This window comes from Monodon monoceros, unplaced genomic scaffold (assembly GCF_005190385.1).
Source record: "Monodon monoceros isolate NGI ecotype Baffin Bay Population unplaced genomic scaffold, NGI_Narwhal_1 Super_Scaffold_14, whole genome shotgun sequence".
Lineage (NCBI taxonomy): Eukaryota > Metazoa > Chordata > Mammalia > Artiodactyla > Monodontidae > Monodon > Monodon monoceros.
The window spans coordinates 16,721,714-16,739,760 of NW_021703770.1; the positions used below are offsets into that span (position 1 = coordinate 16,721,714).

The 18,047-nt window shown below is 37.7% G+C and overlaps 1 protein-coding gene across 1 annotated transcript in view; it reads left to right on the forward strand.

The window, feature by feature from the left end:
* Window positions 1-18,047, forward strand: part of SNTB1 (syntrophin beta 1) — a 222,600-nt gene that overhangs the window by 192,802 nt on the left and 11,751 nt on the right. The window lies entirely within an intron of this gene.

Below are 18,047 nucleotides of genomic sequence, written 5' to 3' on the forward strand. Positions count from 1 at the left end.
AGATAAATGGGTTAGGGACCTAATTATATATAATTCTTTAAATGTACACTGGATCCATGCTAGCCATGAATGTAAAATCTTAATGACTTTCATTTTTTTGATAAGATGATTACCTTCTACTCCCAGACCAAAAAACCCCCCAAAACACTCAGACTCCCTAAGCAACCAAGCTACTACTGGAAACACCAGTTGCTAAAGATGGATTTGAAAGAAGAAACAGGAAATGGATGTTAGACTAATCTCATAGAACATCCAATCCCAGATACCTTTCAAGATCACTTTTTTTTTAGGACTGAATTAATCTGGAAATTAGCATTTTAGTGGATGCAAACCAAATTCTTTGGATTTAGCCGTAACTACTGTTTGGTGTGGTTGAGGGATGGAGGGTGGGAGAGAAGTCAATATCTCATAGCGGTAATTAATCACAAACTTCTTGGAAAAGAGTCCTCTTTGTAGTCTAGCTGTTCATTTAGTCATTCATTTAAAAAATATTTACTGAGCACCTGCCGTGTGCTTGGAGTTGTTCTAGGTGCTAAGTATACAGCAGGGGATAATCAAATAAAAAGTCCTGCGCAGATCAAATTAATTATAATAATGACTATTACTATATATTCTGTGCCAGGTGCTGTTCCATACAGTATTCCTGTAACTCATTTCATCCTGACATGTTGCTAACCCCAGTTTCCATTTGATGAACCCAAGGCATGAAGAGTTTAAGAAACTTGTCAAGGTCATACCATTGGCAAAGAGCCATTGGGGTATCTGCCTCTCTGCTATGTCCCCTCCTACCTATGGCTTTATTCTCTTGCCCCACTCTCTCATGTTATATGGTCCTATTCACTTGTTCAATTATCTACACTCCTTGCTAACAGGGAGTGTAAAATCTTGCTAGAGTTTGTGGCTTTGCTTCCAGCCATGGAAATGTGTATCTGAATTTTGTACCGGAACAAAACATGTCCTTTGGCTTCTCAAGCAGTTTCAGATAAAACTTAGAAATTCGGTGTGAGACCAGAGGGCAGACAGCAAAAGCAAGAAGAACTACAATCCTGCAGCCTGTGGAACAAAAACCACATTCACAGAAAGACAGACAAGATGAAAAGTCAGAGGGCTGTGTACCAGATGAAGAAACAAGGTAAAACCCCAGAAAAACAACTAAATGAAATGGAGATAGGCAATCTTCCAGAAAAAGAATTCAGAATAATGATACTGAAGATGATCCAGGACCTCAGAAAAATAATGGAGGCAAAGATCAAGAAGATGCAAGAAATGTTTAACAAAGACCTAGAAGAATTAAAGAACAAACAGAGATGAATACAATAACTGAAATGAAAAATACACTAGAAGGAATCAATAGCAGAATAACTGAGGCAGAAGAACGGATAAGTGACCTGGAAGACAGAATGGTGGAGTTCACTGCTGCGGAACAGAATAAAGAAAAAAGAATGAAGAGAAATGAAGGCAGCCTAAGAGACCTCTGGGACAACATTAAACGCACCAACATTCGTATTATAGGGGTCGCAGAAGAAGAAAAGAGAGAGAGAAAGGACCAGAGAAAATATTTGAAGAGATTATAGTTGAAAACTTCCCTAACATGGGAAAGGAGATAGCCACCCAGGTCCAGGAAGCGCATAGAGTCCCATACAGAATAAACCCAAGGAGAAACACGCCAAGACACATAGTAATCAAATTGGCAAAAATTAAAGACAAAGAAAAATTATTGAAAGCAGAAAGGGAAAAATGACAAATAACAAGGGAACTCCCTTAAGGTTAACAGCTCATTTCTCAGCAGAAACTCTACAAGTCAGAAGGGAGTGGCATGATATACTTAAAGTGATGAAATGGAAGAAACTACAACCAAGATTACTCTACCCAGCAAGGATCTCATTCAGATTCAATGGAGAAATCAAAAGCTTTACAGACAAGCAAAAGCTAAGAGAATTCAGCACCATCAAACCAGCTCTACAACAAGTGCTAAAGGAACTTCTCTAAGTGTGAAACACAAGAGAAAAAAAGGATCTACAAAAACAAACACCCCAAAATCAAGAAAATGGTAATAGGAACATACATATCAATAATTACCTTAATTGTGAATGGATTAAATGCTCCAAACAAAAGACACAGGCTTGCTGAATGGATACAAAAACAAGACCCATCTGTATACTGTCTACAAGAGACCTACTTCAGACCTAGGGACATATACAGACTGAAAGTGAGGGGATGGAAAAAGATATTCCATGTAAATGGAAATCAAAGAAAGCTGGAGTAGCAATACTTATATCAGATAAAATAGACTTTAAAATAAAGAATGTTATAAGAGACAAGGAAGGACACTACATCATGGTCAAGGGATCAATCCAAGAAGAAGATACAACAATTACAAATATATATGCTCCCAACATAGGAGCACCTCAATACATAAGGCAACTGCTAACAGCTATAAAAGAGGAAATCAACAATAACAAAATAATAGTGCGGGACTTTAACACCTCACTTACACCAATGGACAGATCATCCAAGCAGAAAATTAATAAGGAAACACAAGCTTTAAATGACACAATAGATCAGATAGATTTAATTGACAGTTATAGGACATTCCATCCAAAAACAGCAGATTGCACTTTCTTCTCAAGTGCACATGGAACATTCTCCAGGATAGATCACATCTTGGGTCACAAATCAAGCCTCAGTAAATTTAAGAAAATTGAAATCATAATCAAGCATCTTTTCTGACCACAACGTTATGAGATTAGAAATGAATTACAGGGAAAAAAACATAAAAACCACAAACACATGGAGGCTAAACAATACATTACTAAATAACCAAGATATCACTAAAGAAATCAAAGAAGAAATCAAAAAATACCTGGAGACAAATGACAATGAAAACGCGACGATCCAAAACCTATGGGATGCAGCAAAAGGAGTTCTATTAGGGAATTTTATAGCTATAAAAGCCTACCTCAAGAAACAAGAAAAATCTCATGTAAACAATCTAACGTTACACCTAACAGAACTAGAGAAAGAAGAACAAACAAAACGCAAAGTTAGCAGAAGGAAAGAAATCATAAAGATCAGAGCAGAAATAAATGAAATAGAAACAAAGAAAACAATAGCAAAGATCAATAAAACTAAAAGCTGGTTCTTTGAGAAGATAAACAAAATTGATAAAACCATTAGACTCATCAAGAAAAAGAGAGAGAGGACTCAAATCAATAAAATTAGAAATGAAAAAGGAGAAGTTACAACAGACACCACAGAAATACAAAGCATCCTAAGAGACTACTACAAGCAAGTCTATGCCAATAAAATGGACAACCTGAACGAAATGACAAATTCTTAGAAAGGTATAACCTTCCAAGACTGAACCAGAAAGAAATAGAAAATATGAACAGACCAATCACAAGTAATGAAATTGAAACTGTGATTAAAAATCTTCCAACAAACAAAAGCCCAGGACCAGATGGCTTCACAGGTGAATTCTATGAAACATTTAGGGAAGAGCAAACACCCATCCTTCTCAAACTCTTCCAAAAAATTGCAGAGGAAGGAAAACTCCCAAACTCATTCTATGAGGCCACCATCACCCTGATACCAAAACCAGACAAAGATACTACAAAAAAAGAAAATTACATACCAATATCACTGATGAATATAGATGTAAAACTCCTTAACAAAATATTAGCAAACAGAATCCAACAACACATTAAAAGGATCATACACCATGATGAAGTGGGATTTATCCAGAGATGCAAGGATTTTTCAATATATGCAAATCAATCAATGTGATACACATATTAACAAATTGAAAAATAAAAACCATATGGTCATCTCAATAGATGCAGAAAAAGCTTTTGACAAAATTCAACACTGGTTTATGATAAAAACTCTCCAGAAAGTGGGCATAGAGGGAACCTACTTCAACATAATAAAGGCCGTATATGACAAACCCACAGCAAACATCATTCTCAATGGTGAAAAACTGAAAGCATTTCTTCTAAGATCAGGAACAAGACAAGGATGTCCACTCTCACCACTATTATTCAGCCTAGTTTTGGAAGTCCTAGCCATGGCAATCAGAGAAGAAAAAGAAATAAAAGGAATAGAAATTGGAAAAGAAGAATTAAAACTGTCACTATTTGCAGATGACATGATACTATACATAGAGAATTCTAAAGATGCCACCAGAAAACTACTAGAACTAATCAATGAATTTGGTAAAGTTGCAGGATACAAAATTAATGCACAGATATCTCTTGCATTCCTATACACTAATGATGAAAAATCTGAAAGAGAAATTAAGGAAACACTCCCATTTACCACTGCAACAAAAAGAATAAAATACCTAGGAATAAACCTACCTAGGGAGACAAAAGACCTGTATGCAGAAAACTATAAGACACTGATGAAAGAAATTAAAGATGATACCAACAGATGGTATCCATGTTCTTGGATTAAAAGAATCAATATTGTGAGAATGACTATATTACTCAAAGCAATCTACAGATTCAATGCAATCCCTATCAAATTACCAGTGGCATTTTTTACAGAACTAGAACAAAAAATCTTAAAATTTGTATGTTGACACAAAAGACTCCGAATAGCCAAAGCAGTCTTGAGGGAAAAAAACGGAGCTGGAGGAATCAGTCTCCCTGACTTCAGAGTATACTACAAAGCTACAGTAATCAAGACAATATGGTACTGGCACAAAAACAGAAATATAGATCAGTGGAACATGATAGAAAGCCCAGAGATAAACCCATGCACCTATGGTCAACTAATCTGTGACAAAGGAGGCAAGGATATACAATGGAGAAAAGACAGCCTCTTCAGTAAGTGGTGCTTGGAAAACTGGACAGCTACATATAAAAGAATGAAATCAGAAAACTCCCTAACACCATACACAAAAATAAACTCAAAATGGATTATAGACCTAAATGTAAGACCGGGCACTATAAAACTCTTAGAGGAAAACACAGGAAGAACACTCTTTGACATAAATCACGGCAAGATCTTTTTTCATCCACCTCCTAGAGTAATGGAAATAAAAACAAAAATAAACAAATGGGACCTAATGAAACTTAAGAGCTTTTGCACAACAAAGGAAACCATAAACAAGACAAAAAGACAACCCTCAGAATGGGAGAAAATATTTGCAAATGAATCATCAAAGGATTAATCTCCGAAATATATAAACAGGTCATGCAGCTCAATATTAAAAAAACAAACAGCCCAATCCAAAAATGGGCAGAAGACCTAAATAGACATTTCTCTAAAGAAGACATACAGATGGCCAAGAAGCACATGAGAAGCTGCTCAACATCACTAATTATTAGAGAAATGCAAATCAAAACTACAATGAGGTATCACCTCACACCAGTTAGAATGGGCATCATCAGAACATCTACAAACAAGAAATGCTAGAGAGGGTGTGGAGAAAAGGGAACACTCTTGCACTCTTGGTGGGAATGTAAATTGATACAGCCAGTAAGGAGAACAGTATGGAGGTTCCTTAAAAAACTAAAAATAGACCTACCATATGACCCAGCAATCCCACTACTGGGCATATACCCTGAGAAAACCATAATTCAAAAAGACTCATGTACCACAATATTTATTGCAGCTGTATTTACAATAGCCAGGACATGGAAGCAACCTAAGTGTCCATCGACAGACGAATGGATAAAGAAGATGTGGTACATATATACAACGGAATATTACTCAGCCATAAAAAGGAACAAAATTGGGTCATTTGTAGAGGCGTGGATGGATCTAGAGACTGTCATACCGAGTGAAGTAAGTCAGAAAGAGAAAAACAAATATCGTATATTAACACATATATGTGGAACCTAGAAAAATGGTACGGATTATTCGGTTTGCAGAGCAGAAATTGAGACACAGATGTAGAGAACAAATGTATGAACACCAAGGGGGGAAAGCCACGGGGGGGTGGGGGGGTGGTTTGATGAATTGGGCAATTGGGATTGACATGTATACACTGATGTGTATAAAATGGATGACTAATAAGAATAAATAAACATTTAAAAAAAAAAGGAAATTGGGTGTGAATTGCACCTTGAAACCCTGTCCCTGGGCGCCAGTATTTTTTCTAGCTGGGTAAGAAAGTTATCTTCTCTAGGGAGACAGCATTTCCTTGGTTTCTGTAGTGTAGTCCCCACTGCAGATAAGAGACAGATGGTCGTATTTTTAAGGATACACTTGCTTAAAAATGTAACTGAAAGATAAATAATAGCTGTTTCAGAGTCCCCTGCCCCCCACCCCACCGAGACTGCAGATCAGGAAAGATCTTTGGCAAGAATCTTGAGAGGAATGTAAAAAGGCTGTTCCCGGCAGGATGGGAAAAACTCAGGCAGACAGATTCTGTCCTTAGTCCTACCCTTTCAGAAGTCCAAATGATGACTTTTAAAATCTTACTGTCCAGCTGACATTTACTTGGTACATTGTATCCAGAATCTGACTACTGTAATGTGTTCTCAAATGCAGTCTGCAAATGAAGAGCCCAGTAGGAGCTTTTCACTGGCCCCAAATTTCAAAGGATTTCAAAATAGGTCAATTGTGTATGAGTGTGTGTGTTTGTGTGTGTGTGTACTTCTCTTTGTAAAATTGAGCTCACATTTCAAAAACTTTTGAAAAACTTGCATTGATGCCGTTACTCAGCCAACATGTATTGAACACCGACTATGAATCAGGTAAGATACTACACACTGAGGAATCAATGAGAGATGGGACAAGGCTCCTACCTTGAAGGACATTAGGGGAGATGACGTGGTGATCTTAAGCAGTGGGGTAAATGAATTGATAATGATGTGTGGCGTCCAGAGGAGGGACACCTACCTTGAGGAGATCCATGCTATGCTTGGTCTTGAGCACCAGCCGATCACTGTGCTGTCAACAGCAAGTCTGCTTCCCCCAACATCTTCCTACCCAGGAGCTGTCAACTTTGACACATGAGCGACAAACCTTACATACAGAGAGGGCACCCAAGAACTCCTGCTGGCTGCCAGCCTAGGCAGTCTGAGCCTTGCTGGAAATGTCGCTACCTCACCTTAGATCCCAAGAAGCAAATCATCTACTCCAAGTGTGGTTCTCCCAAGATGGCCCAAAGTCCAGGGACGGCTTTGATCTAACCATAGACTCTCAAGGTGAGAACTCTACCATCCCTGGGGAGTTGCTGACCAGCCTATGCTTGAACACTTCCACAGATACTGCAGACATGTATGCTTGCCCCCTTCCTCCTTCCCATTCCTCACACGGTCTCTCACCGCCAAATTATGTTCTGAGTGATTTCTGGTGCTCAGTTGAAAGGATGGAAGAAGAGGCTTGAACAGAGCAAGAAGCTCGTCGAAGGCCCCCCAGTGCACCCCTGAATCCAAAAGGATCGTGTAACTTCAACTGGCAGGTCTCAGCAGCCCTCATGACTCACTTGCTGGAGGCCAGTGGGTTCATGTAAGGGATTAATGAGGCCATGAGTGTAGGTTTCATCCCACATGGATCGGTTAACTTCATTCTGAGAAAGGTTATTCCACAGCCACAGGCTGCAGGTGTCAGGTAATAGGAGCTAGACATGGACAATTTAGACTAACGCAGACACAAACCAATGCAAGAGGACACAGATGAGTTCATCTAGTATTCCAGCCCTGAACTGCCGCTAACATTAAACAAACAAAACATGTATTCCACACTGAGTCAGAATGCATATATTTTTCAGTGCAATGGAAGTCCTGATTCTAGAAATTAAGGTGAAATATTTGGTTTCATTTTAGTCCCATAGCCTTGTAAAGCTAATCTTTACCTTGTGCAGTATATGTTGCTTAGAGAAAAATTTAAGAATTAAAAAAATAAAGTAGAAATAAAATCAAGCATGAAATTGCTTGACAGTTTAATGGATTTGTTTCTAAGCTTTTATTTTACAGAGTTCAGTTGCATATTTGGAGCCTTTCAATGAGTACAGGTGCACTTCTCCACATTCACATATGTGTTTCTAAAATAATTTGTTGGGACTGTGTAGTACCCCATCCAGAAGATGTGTACCCAGGTGCATTGTGTGGATATCTGATGTAGTTAATTTGATTTTCATCTGGAAAAAGTATCCTTTTGTTACCAGTATGCACACTAGGTAGCAGAAAAGACAATTTGCTCTGTCTCACAGTTTACATACAGTACTGTACGTTTCATTAACCAATATTGGTATATTCAAAAAAACATAATTCAGCATGTTCTTCAGATTGCAAATCAACTTGTTCTTTGACACAAATGTTAGATAATTCACACTTGGGTAGTTGAAAAATCCATTTTGCCTCTTCCCTTTTCTTCTTCAGTGAGAATTTGGTGATGAAACAAATAACAAAGTACACCAACAGTCCTCCCCACAAAGGGCTTTTTTTTTTTTAATCATTATTTCCTGTAACACGGTGAATTTCCCCATCAAGGACTCCCTGTGCCTGGTATTGGTCAGCTAGATACAGGGCTTGCTCATACCTTGTTACACTCTGTTAGTAATTTCATTCCTTTATATTCAGACTTACCAAATGCAAAATTATATTTTCCAGTTATTACTGGCTTTCATTTTATAGTCTCTCTAGAGAAAAAGAAATGTTGGTAAGAAATTCACAAACATGTAACATTCTTCAGAGGGTGGTGTAACTTCTTTTTTGCTTCACTTGTGCCTCTGTGTTACATTTACACTATCCCTGGACTGTGACAAAGTTGATGTCCTCTGGGTGGAAATTTAGTGGATAGAAAGTGAGAACGTGAACAGGGAAGGCATCAGGAAAATAATTTTTATTGAATGCTTACTATGATGCACTAAATACTGGATCAAGTCCTTTATATATTTTCTTTTTGTGTGTGTGTACAAACATGACATTTAATGCATTTAACATTTATGTACCCTTAGGAACATAAAGAATCAGGTTTGTTTGTTTTTTCTTTCCTTAAAAAAAAGTCATTTTAACTAAAAAAAAAAAGTACCCAGTTAAAAGCAAATAAGAGTAGAAAAAGATATATAAGGAGAAGTCAAATTTTCTACTTCAGATGTTTCCCAGGGCAACCACTATTAGTATTTTCTTATATGTTCTTACATAAATATTTTATAAACACACAAAAGCATATATAAATATGTAAGTGTGTGTATTACTCCTTCCCCACCTTCTTTTTTTAAACAAATGGGAGCCTGGTCTATTCACTTTTGTTTACTATAGATGTTTCATTTCTGTAAACATCAATACAGCCCATTCTTTCCACAAGCATATATATTATAACTGAGTATATATACTATGAGTATATATATATGATGATATTTAACCAGGTATTCCTAGTCTTTTGCTTTTATAAACAACATGGCATTGAAAATCCTTGAATATACATACATTCCTTCACATACTTTTTAATTTATGTAGAAGCTGCCCCAATGTATACCCCAAATCTGTTACCAAACTTTTTGACCTCTTCATTTCTCTTTGGTTAACATTAGCATCTCATTGTTATTTTGATTAGCCAGCCATCTTCTGTTTAGTTCCACTGATCTTCCCATTTCTACCTGAATGAGTACTAACCTGTTTTGAATAATACAGCCTTAAAATATATTTTTATGTCTGGTAGGTTCAGTCTCCTTATATTTCTCTATAAAAGGAGCATTTAAAAAATATTTTAAGGACAACATTTCAGATTGCCTTAATGACAGACTCATACAAATCCATCACAGGCTGACCTTGGAGATATTGCGGGTTTGGTTCCAGATCATCACAACATATTTTCTTTATATATTTTCTCATATTTAATCCTAATCATATGAGGCAAGAATTATATTTTTAAAGTAAGGAAACAGAGGGTAGGGGCAAGGGATGGAATAATACTTATTGATTACAAACCATATCTAGGTTCTGTAAAAGTACGGTACACAGATCATTTCATTGGATCTTTATAACACTACTTTATGAGGTGGTGACTCTTATAACATTTCACTAATGATAGAAGAGGGTTCTAATGCAGTTTGTTATGCCTCCCAAACCTATGTCCCTTTTCGGTTTACCATGCAGCCTGCCACCTGTGCCCAACTGACACAGATTTTAAGATTTTAAAAAGGAAGAGCTAGATATATTTCTTGAAGCAACTAAAACGTAAACACCTTTGAGGAGAAGAACACTTTTGAGCAACTAAGAAAACACAATAGGAATTTGCGCTTTCTGTACATACTTCTTAATGAAGTTTTATCTGACCCTCAATCCCTTTAAATTCTTAGGCTTTTGAGAAGTGCTTTCCATTTTCTCTACTCTCACCCAGATTTTGAAACCTCCCAGAAGCTTCTCAGTTACTCTTGTTCCCTTCTTATTACAAAACACCCTCCTCCCTCCCGACGAACTCGACCCAGTCTCTACATGTTAAATCCCTGGGTGGCGGCACCCATGTCAGCAGACATTTTCCTTCATGCTGTCCTGGACTCTCCTCTCAATGAGATTCATGGAACTTCTGTCTTGCATTATCTTTTTACTGGGGTATAATTGACAAAAGTATACACGCAATGCTTTCATGTCCATGTATATTGTGAACTGGCTACCAATCAAGTTAATACATTGATCATCTCACAGTTACCTCTTTTTTCACAAATCTTAATTATTAGCAGATTTCAAGTATACAATACAATATTATTAACTATATCACCAGGCTGCTCATTAGATCCTCTGAACGTATTCATCTTACAACTAAAAATTTATACCCTTTGACCAACATCACCCCATTTCCCCCAGCCTCAGCAATCATCATTCTACACTCTGCTTCTATAAGTTTGCCTTTTTTTTAAAAAAAAAGATTTCACGTGTAAGTGACGTCATACAGAATCTCTCTTTCTCTGTCTGGCTTATTTCACTTAGCATAATGCTTCCAGGTTCATCCATGTTGTTGCAAATGGCAGGATTTCCTTCTTTTTTTAAGGCTGAATAATATTCCATTATGTATATATGCACCACATCATCTTTATCCATCGATGGACTCTTAGGTTGTTTCCATATCTTGGCTATTGTGAATGATGCTACAGTGAACTTGGGAGTGTAGGTATCTCTTTCAGATGCTGATTTTGCTTCCTTCAGATATTTCCTCAGAAGTGGCATTGCTGAATCATATGGTAGTGCTAATATTAATATTTTGAGGAACCTCTATACTGTGTTCCATAGTGGCTGCACCAAGTTACATAACCACCAACATGTACAAGGGTTCCCTTTTCTCCACATTCTTGCCAACATTTGTTATCATTTGTAATGTCTCTATCTTCAAAGAACTGTACAGCCAAAAACCTTTTTCAATTAACCTTTTGCTTCAAGTCAGCATTGCAGACCACATCTCCCACTTAGTTTCAACTCTGTAAGTAAAAGAAAGCTCCTCAGAGTTATACGAGCCTGTCGCTAGAAATTCAGTGAGTTACAGTATGTTTTATTTCAGTGATAATTTTGGTCTACAATATTTAAGCTTGCAAGAGAAAATAAGCTTTTGGATTTCCTCTGTACAATTTTTAATCTAGAGGTAACAAGCCCTTTGCCTAATAACTCTCATCCACCAAGTGAATGGACACCTGGAATTTCTCTAGCCAATACTGAAGTGTTTCTTTCCGTATTAAAAGATAAGGCTGAATATGCAAATACCCTGGAGAGAAGTAATATTTACTAAATTATACTCATTCTCTCCTGCAAATTATTGATATGAGAGTCTCTCCCAGAAGGAGGTTGGGGTATGGAGGAGAAGGAGAGAACATAAGAGATTTGAGTGTTTACAGGGGGCAAGTGAGAAGTAGGAGCCAGTGCCTGCTCAGAAGGCAGCACTCACAGCCTTTGATTCCTCATGTTTCCTCTGCCCTTTTAGAAAATATTTACCATGAGAGTCACATTTTATGCTGTGAATGTATGTTCTAAAGTCAGTGTGAAATCATGTACAGTAAAAATCACCCTTGGAGGTGCATCAGACCCGGGTGACAGGCAGAGCCACGACGACGTTGCAACAGCCCTGAGGCTGAGTGGAGGTGAGAAAACAGGCTCACGGATTTTAGGGCTGTGCCTGGGTTCCACAACCAGCAAGTGACTGAGGCACCACTTCATCCAGTTCTTCCAACTTTAAACCCTTCTCTCTCTCAAGTGTTGGGTGCCTGCCACAGTTCCCCGACCAGAGATCAAACTCAAGCCCCCTGCAGTGGAAGCGCAGAGTCTTAACCACTGGACTGCCAGGGAATTCCCCAGAATCAGCTTTTTACAAAGACTCCTCCTGCCAACCAGCTGTGTGGCTCACAGGGTCTTGGTGCTCCAGCCAGGTGTCAGGCCTGAGCTTCTAAGGTGGGAGAGCTGAGTTCAGGACATTGGTCCACCAGAGACCTCCCAGCCCCTTGTAATAACAATCGATGAGAGCTCTGCCAGAGACCTCCGTCTCAACACTAAGACACAGCTCGACTCAATGACCAGCAAGCTACAGTGCTGACAGCCCATGCCAAACAACTAGCAAAACAGGAACACAACCCCACACATTAGCAGAGAGGCTGCCTAAAATCATAACACGTTCACAGACACACCTAAAACACGCCACCGGACGCAGTCCTGCCCAACAGAAAGACAAGATCCAGCCTCATTCACCAAAACACAGACACTGGTCCCTTCCACCAGGAAGCCTACAAAACCCACTGAACCAACCTTGCCCACTGGGGGCAGACACCAAAAACAACGTGAACTACGAACCTGCAGCCTGTGAAAAGGAGACCCCAAACACAGTTAAGTTAAGCAAAATGAGAAGACAGAGAAACACACAGCAGATGAAGGAGCAAGGTAAAACCCCATCAGACCAAACAAATTAAGAGGAAATAGGCAGTCTACATGAAAAAGAATTCAGAGTAATGACAGTAAAGCTGATCCAAAATCTTGGAAATAGAGAAAATAGAAGAAATATTTAACAAGGACCTAAAAGAACTAAAGAGAAAACAAACAATGATGAACAACACAATAAATGAAATTAAAAATTCTCTAGAAGTAATCAATAGCAGAATAACTGAGGCAGAAGAATGGATAAGTGACCGGGAAGATAAAATAGTGGAAATAACTACCACAGAGCAGAATAAAGAAAAAAGAATGAAAAGAATTGAGGACAGTCTCAGAGACCTCTGGGACAACATTAAACACACCAACATTCGAATTATAGGGGTCCCAGAAGAAGAAGAGAAAAAGAAAGGGACTGAGAAAATATTTGAAGAGACTATGGTTGAAAACTTCCCTAATATGGGAAAGAAAATAGACAATCAAATCCAGGAAGTGCAGAGTCCCATACAGGATAAATCCAAGGAGAAACACGCCAAGACACATATTAATCAAACTATCAAAAATTAAATGCAAAGAAAAAATATTAAAAGCAGCAAGGGAAAAGCAACAAATAACATACAAGGGGATCCCCATAAGGTTAACAGCTGATCTTTCAGCAGAAACTGCAAGCCAGAGGGAGTGGAAGGACATATTTAAAGTGATGAAAGGGAAAAACCTGCAACCAAGATTACTCTACCCAGCAAGGATCTCATTCAGATTCGACGGAGAAATTAAAACCTTTACAGACAAGCAAAAGCTAAGAGAATTCAGCACCACCAAACCAGCTTTACAACAAATGCTAAAGGAACTTCTCTAGGCAAGACACACAAGAGAAGGAAAAGACCTACAATAACAAACCCAAAACAATTAAGAAAATGGTAATAGGAATATACATATTGATAATGACCTTAAATATAAATGGATTAAATGCTCCAGCGAAAAGACATAGACTGGCTGAATGGATACTAAAACAAGACCTATATATATGCTGTCTACAAGAGACCCACTTCTGACCTAGGGACACATACAGACTGAAAGTGAGGGGATGGAAAAAGATATTCCATACAAATGGAAATCAAAAGAAAGCTGGATTAGCAATTCTTTTATCAGACAAAATAGACTTTAAAGTAAAGACTATTACAAGAGAAAAAGAAGGACACTACGTAATGATCAAGGGATCAATCCAAGAAGAAGATACAACAATTGCAAATATCTGTGCACTCAACATAGGAGCACCTTAGTACATATGGCAAATGCTACAGCCATAAAAGGGGAAATCAACAGTAACACAATCATAGTAGGAGACTTTAACACCCCACTTGAACCAGTGGACATATCATCCAAAATGAAAAGAAATAAGGAAACACAAGCTTTACATGACACATTAAACAAGATGGACTTAATTAATATTGATAGGACATTCCATCCAAAAACAGCAGAACACACTTTCTTCTCAAGTGCTCATGGAACATTCTCCAGGATAGATCACATCTTGGGTCACAAATCAAGCCTCAGTAAATTTAAGAAAATTGAAATCATATCAAGCATCTTTTCTCACCACAATGCTATGAGATTAGAAATCAATTACAGGGAAAAAAAACATAAAAAACGCAAACACATGGAGGCTAAACAATACGTTAGTAAATAACCAAGATATCACTAAAGAAATCAAAGAGGATATCAGAAAACACCTAGAGACAAATGCCAATGAAAACGTGACGATCCAAAACCTATGGGATGCAGCAAAACCAGTTCTAAGAGGGAAGTTTATAGCAATACAATCCTACCTCAAGAAACAAGAAAAATTTCAAATAAACAACCTAACCTTACACCTAAAGCAATTAGAGAAAGAACAAAACAGTCCCAAAGTTAGCAGAAGGAAAGAAATCACAAAGATCAGATCAGAAATAAATGAAAAAGAAATGAAGGAAACAGTAGCAAAGATCAATAAAACTAAAAGCTGGTTCTTTGAGAAGATAAACAAAATTGATAAACCATTAGCCAGACTCATCAAGAAAAAAAGGGAGAAGACTCAAATCAATAGAATTAGAAATGAAAAAGGAGAAGTAACAACTGACACTGCAGAAATACAAAGCGTCACGAGAGATTACTACAAGCAACTCTATGCCAATAAAATGGACAACCTGGAAGAAATGGACAAATTCTTAGAAAAGCACAACCTTCTAAGACTGAACCAGGAGAAATAGCAAATATAAACAGACCAATCACAAACACTGAAGTTGAAACTGTGATTAAAAATCTTCCAACACACAAAAGTACAGGACCAGATGGCTTCACAGGCAAATTCTATCAAACATTTAGAGAAAAGCCAACACCAATCCTTCTCAACTCTTCCAAAATATAGCAGAGGGAGGAACACTCCCAAACTCATCCTGCGAGGCCACCATCACCTTGATACCAAAAACAGACAAAGATGTCACAAAAAAAGAAAACTACAGGCCAGTATCACTGATGAACATAGATGCAAAAATCCTCAACAAAATACTAGCAAACAGAATACAACACCACATTAAAAGGGTCATACACCAATGATCATGTGGGATTTATCCCAGGAATTCAAGGATGCTTCAATACATGCAAATCAATCAATGTGATACACCATATTAACAAATTGAAGGATAAAACCCATATGATAATCTCAATGGATGCAGAAAAAGCTTTTGACAAAATTCAACACCAATTTATGATAAAAACCCTCTAGGAAGTAGGCATAGAGGGAACTTACCTCAACATAATAAAGGCCATATATGAAAAACCCACAGCCAACATCGTTCTCAGTGGTGAAAAACTGAAACTATTTCCACTAAGATCAGGAACAAGACAAGGTTGCCCACTCTCACCACTATTATTCAACATAGTTTTGGAAGTTTTAGCCACAGCAGTCAGAGAAGAAAAAGAAAGAAAAGGAATAAAAATCGGGAAAGAAGAAGTAAAGCTGTTACTGTTTGCAGATGACATGATACTATACATAGAGAATCCTAAAGATGCCACCAGAAAACTACTAGAGCTAATCAATGAATTTGGTAAAGTAGCAGGATACAAAATTAATGCACAGAAATCTTTTGCACTCCTATACACTAATGATGAAAAATCTGAAAGAGAAATTAAAGAAACATTCCCATTCACCACTGCAACAAAAAGAATAAAATACCAAGGAATAAATCTACCTAAGAAGACAAAAGACCTGTATGCAGAAAACTATAAGACACTGATGAAACAAATTAAAGATGATACAAATACATGGAGAGATATACCATGTTCTTGGACTGGAGAATCAACACTGTGAAAACGACTATACTACCCAAAGCAATCTACAGATTCAATGCAATCCCTATCAAACTACCAATGGCATTTTTCACAGAACTAGAACAAAAAATTTCACAATCTGTAGGGAAACACAAAAGACCCCGAATAGCCAAAGCAATCTTGAGAAAGAAAAACGAAGCTGTAGGAATCAGGCTCCCTGACTTCAGACTCCACTACAAAGCTACAGTAATCAAGACAGTATGGTACTGGCACAACAACAGAAATATCAATGGAACAGGATAGAAAGCCCAGAGATAAATCCACAGGCATATGGTCACCTTTCCTTTGATAAAGAAGGCAAGAATATACAATGGAGAAAAGAGAGCCTCTTCAATAAGTGGTGCTGGGACAACTGGACAGCTACATGTAAAATAATGAAATTAGAATACTCCCTAACACCATACAGAAAAATAAACTTGAAATGGATTAAAGACAAATTTAAGTCCAGACACTATAAAACTCTTAGATGAAAACATAGGCAGAACACTCTATGACATAAATCACAGCAAGATCCTTTTTGACCCACCTCTTAGAGAAATAGAAATAAAAACAAAAATAAACAAATGGGACCTGATGAAACTTAAAAGCTTTTGCACAGCGAAGGAAACCATAAACAAGACGAAAAGACAACCCTCAGAATGGGAGAAAATATTTGCAAACAAAGCCACTGACAAAGGATTAATGTCTAAAATATACAAGCAGCTCATGCAGCTCAATATCAGAAAACCCAAACAACCCAATCCAAAAATGGGCAGAGGACCTAAATAGACATTTCTCCAAAGAAGATATACAGATTTCCAACAAACACATGAAAGGATGCTCAACATCAATAATTATTAGAGAAATGAAAATCAAAACTACAATGAGGCATCACCTCACACCAGTCAGAATGGCCATCATCAAAAAGTCTACAAACAATAAATGCTGGAGAGAGTGTGAAGAAAAGGGAACCCTCTTGAACTTTTGGTGGGAATGTAAATTGATACAGCCACTATGGAGAACAGTATGGAGGTTCCTTAAAAAACTAAAAATAGAACTACCATATGACCTAGCAATCCCACTACTGGGCATATACCCAGAGAAAACCATAATTCAAAAAGATATAAATCACAATGTTCATTGCAGCACTATTTACAATAGCCAAAACATGGAAGCAACCTAAGTGTCCATCGACAGATGAATGGATAAAGAAGATGTGGCACATATATAGAATGGAATATTACTCAGCCATAAAAAGGAATGAAATTTAGTCATTTATAGTGAGGTGGATGGACCTAGAGTGTGTCATACAGAGTGAAGTAAGTCAGAAGGAGAAAGACAAATACCATATGCGAACACATACATATGGAATTTTAAAAAAAAAGGTTCTGAAGGACCTAGGCACAGGACAGGAATAAAGGTGCAGATGTAGGGAATGGAGTTGAGGACACGGGGAGAGGAAAGGGTAAGCTGGGATGAAGTGAGGGAGTGGCATGGACATATATACACTACCAAATGTAAAATATGTAGGTAGTGGGAAGCAGCCGCATGGCACAGGGAGATCAGCTCGGTGCTTTGTGACCACCTAGAGGAGTGGGATAGGGAGGGTGGGAGGGAGACCCAAGAGGCAGGGGATATGGGGATATATGTATACGTATAGCTGATTCACTTTTTTTTACAGCAGAAACTAACACACCATTGTAAAGCAATTGTAGTCCAATAAAGATGTTAAAAAAAATCACTCTTGAAAATCCCTTTAATCTCCCATAAAATGCAGTTCTCCTCCATGTCTCAAGAAGTCCAGCATTACTGTTCTTTTTCAAGCTTTAACACCGATACACAGATTGCTACTTCTTCAGCTGAGTCCCCTGGTTGTCTGCTTGCATTTGGAGGCTGTGA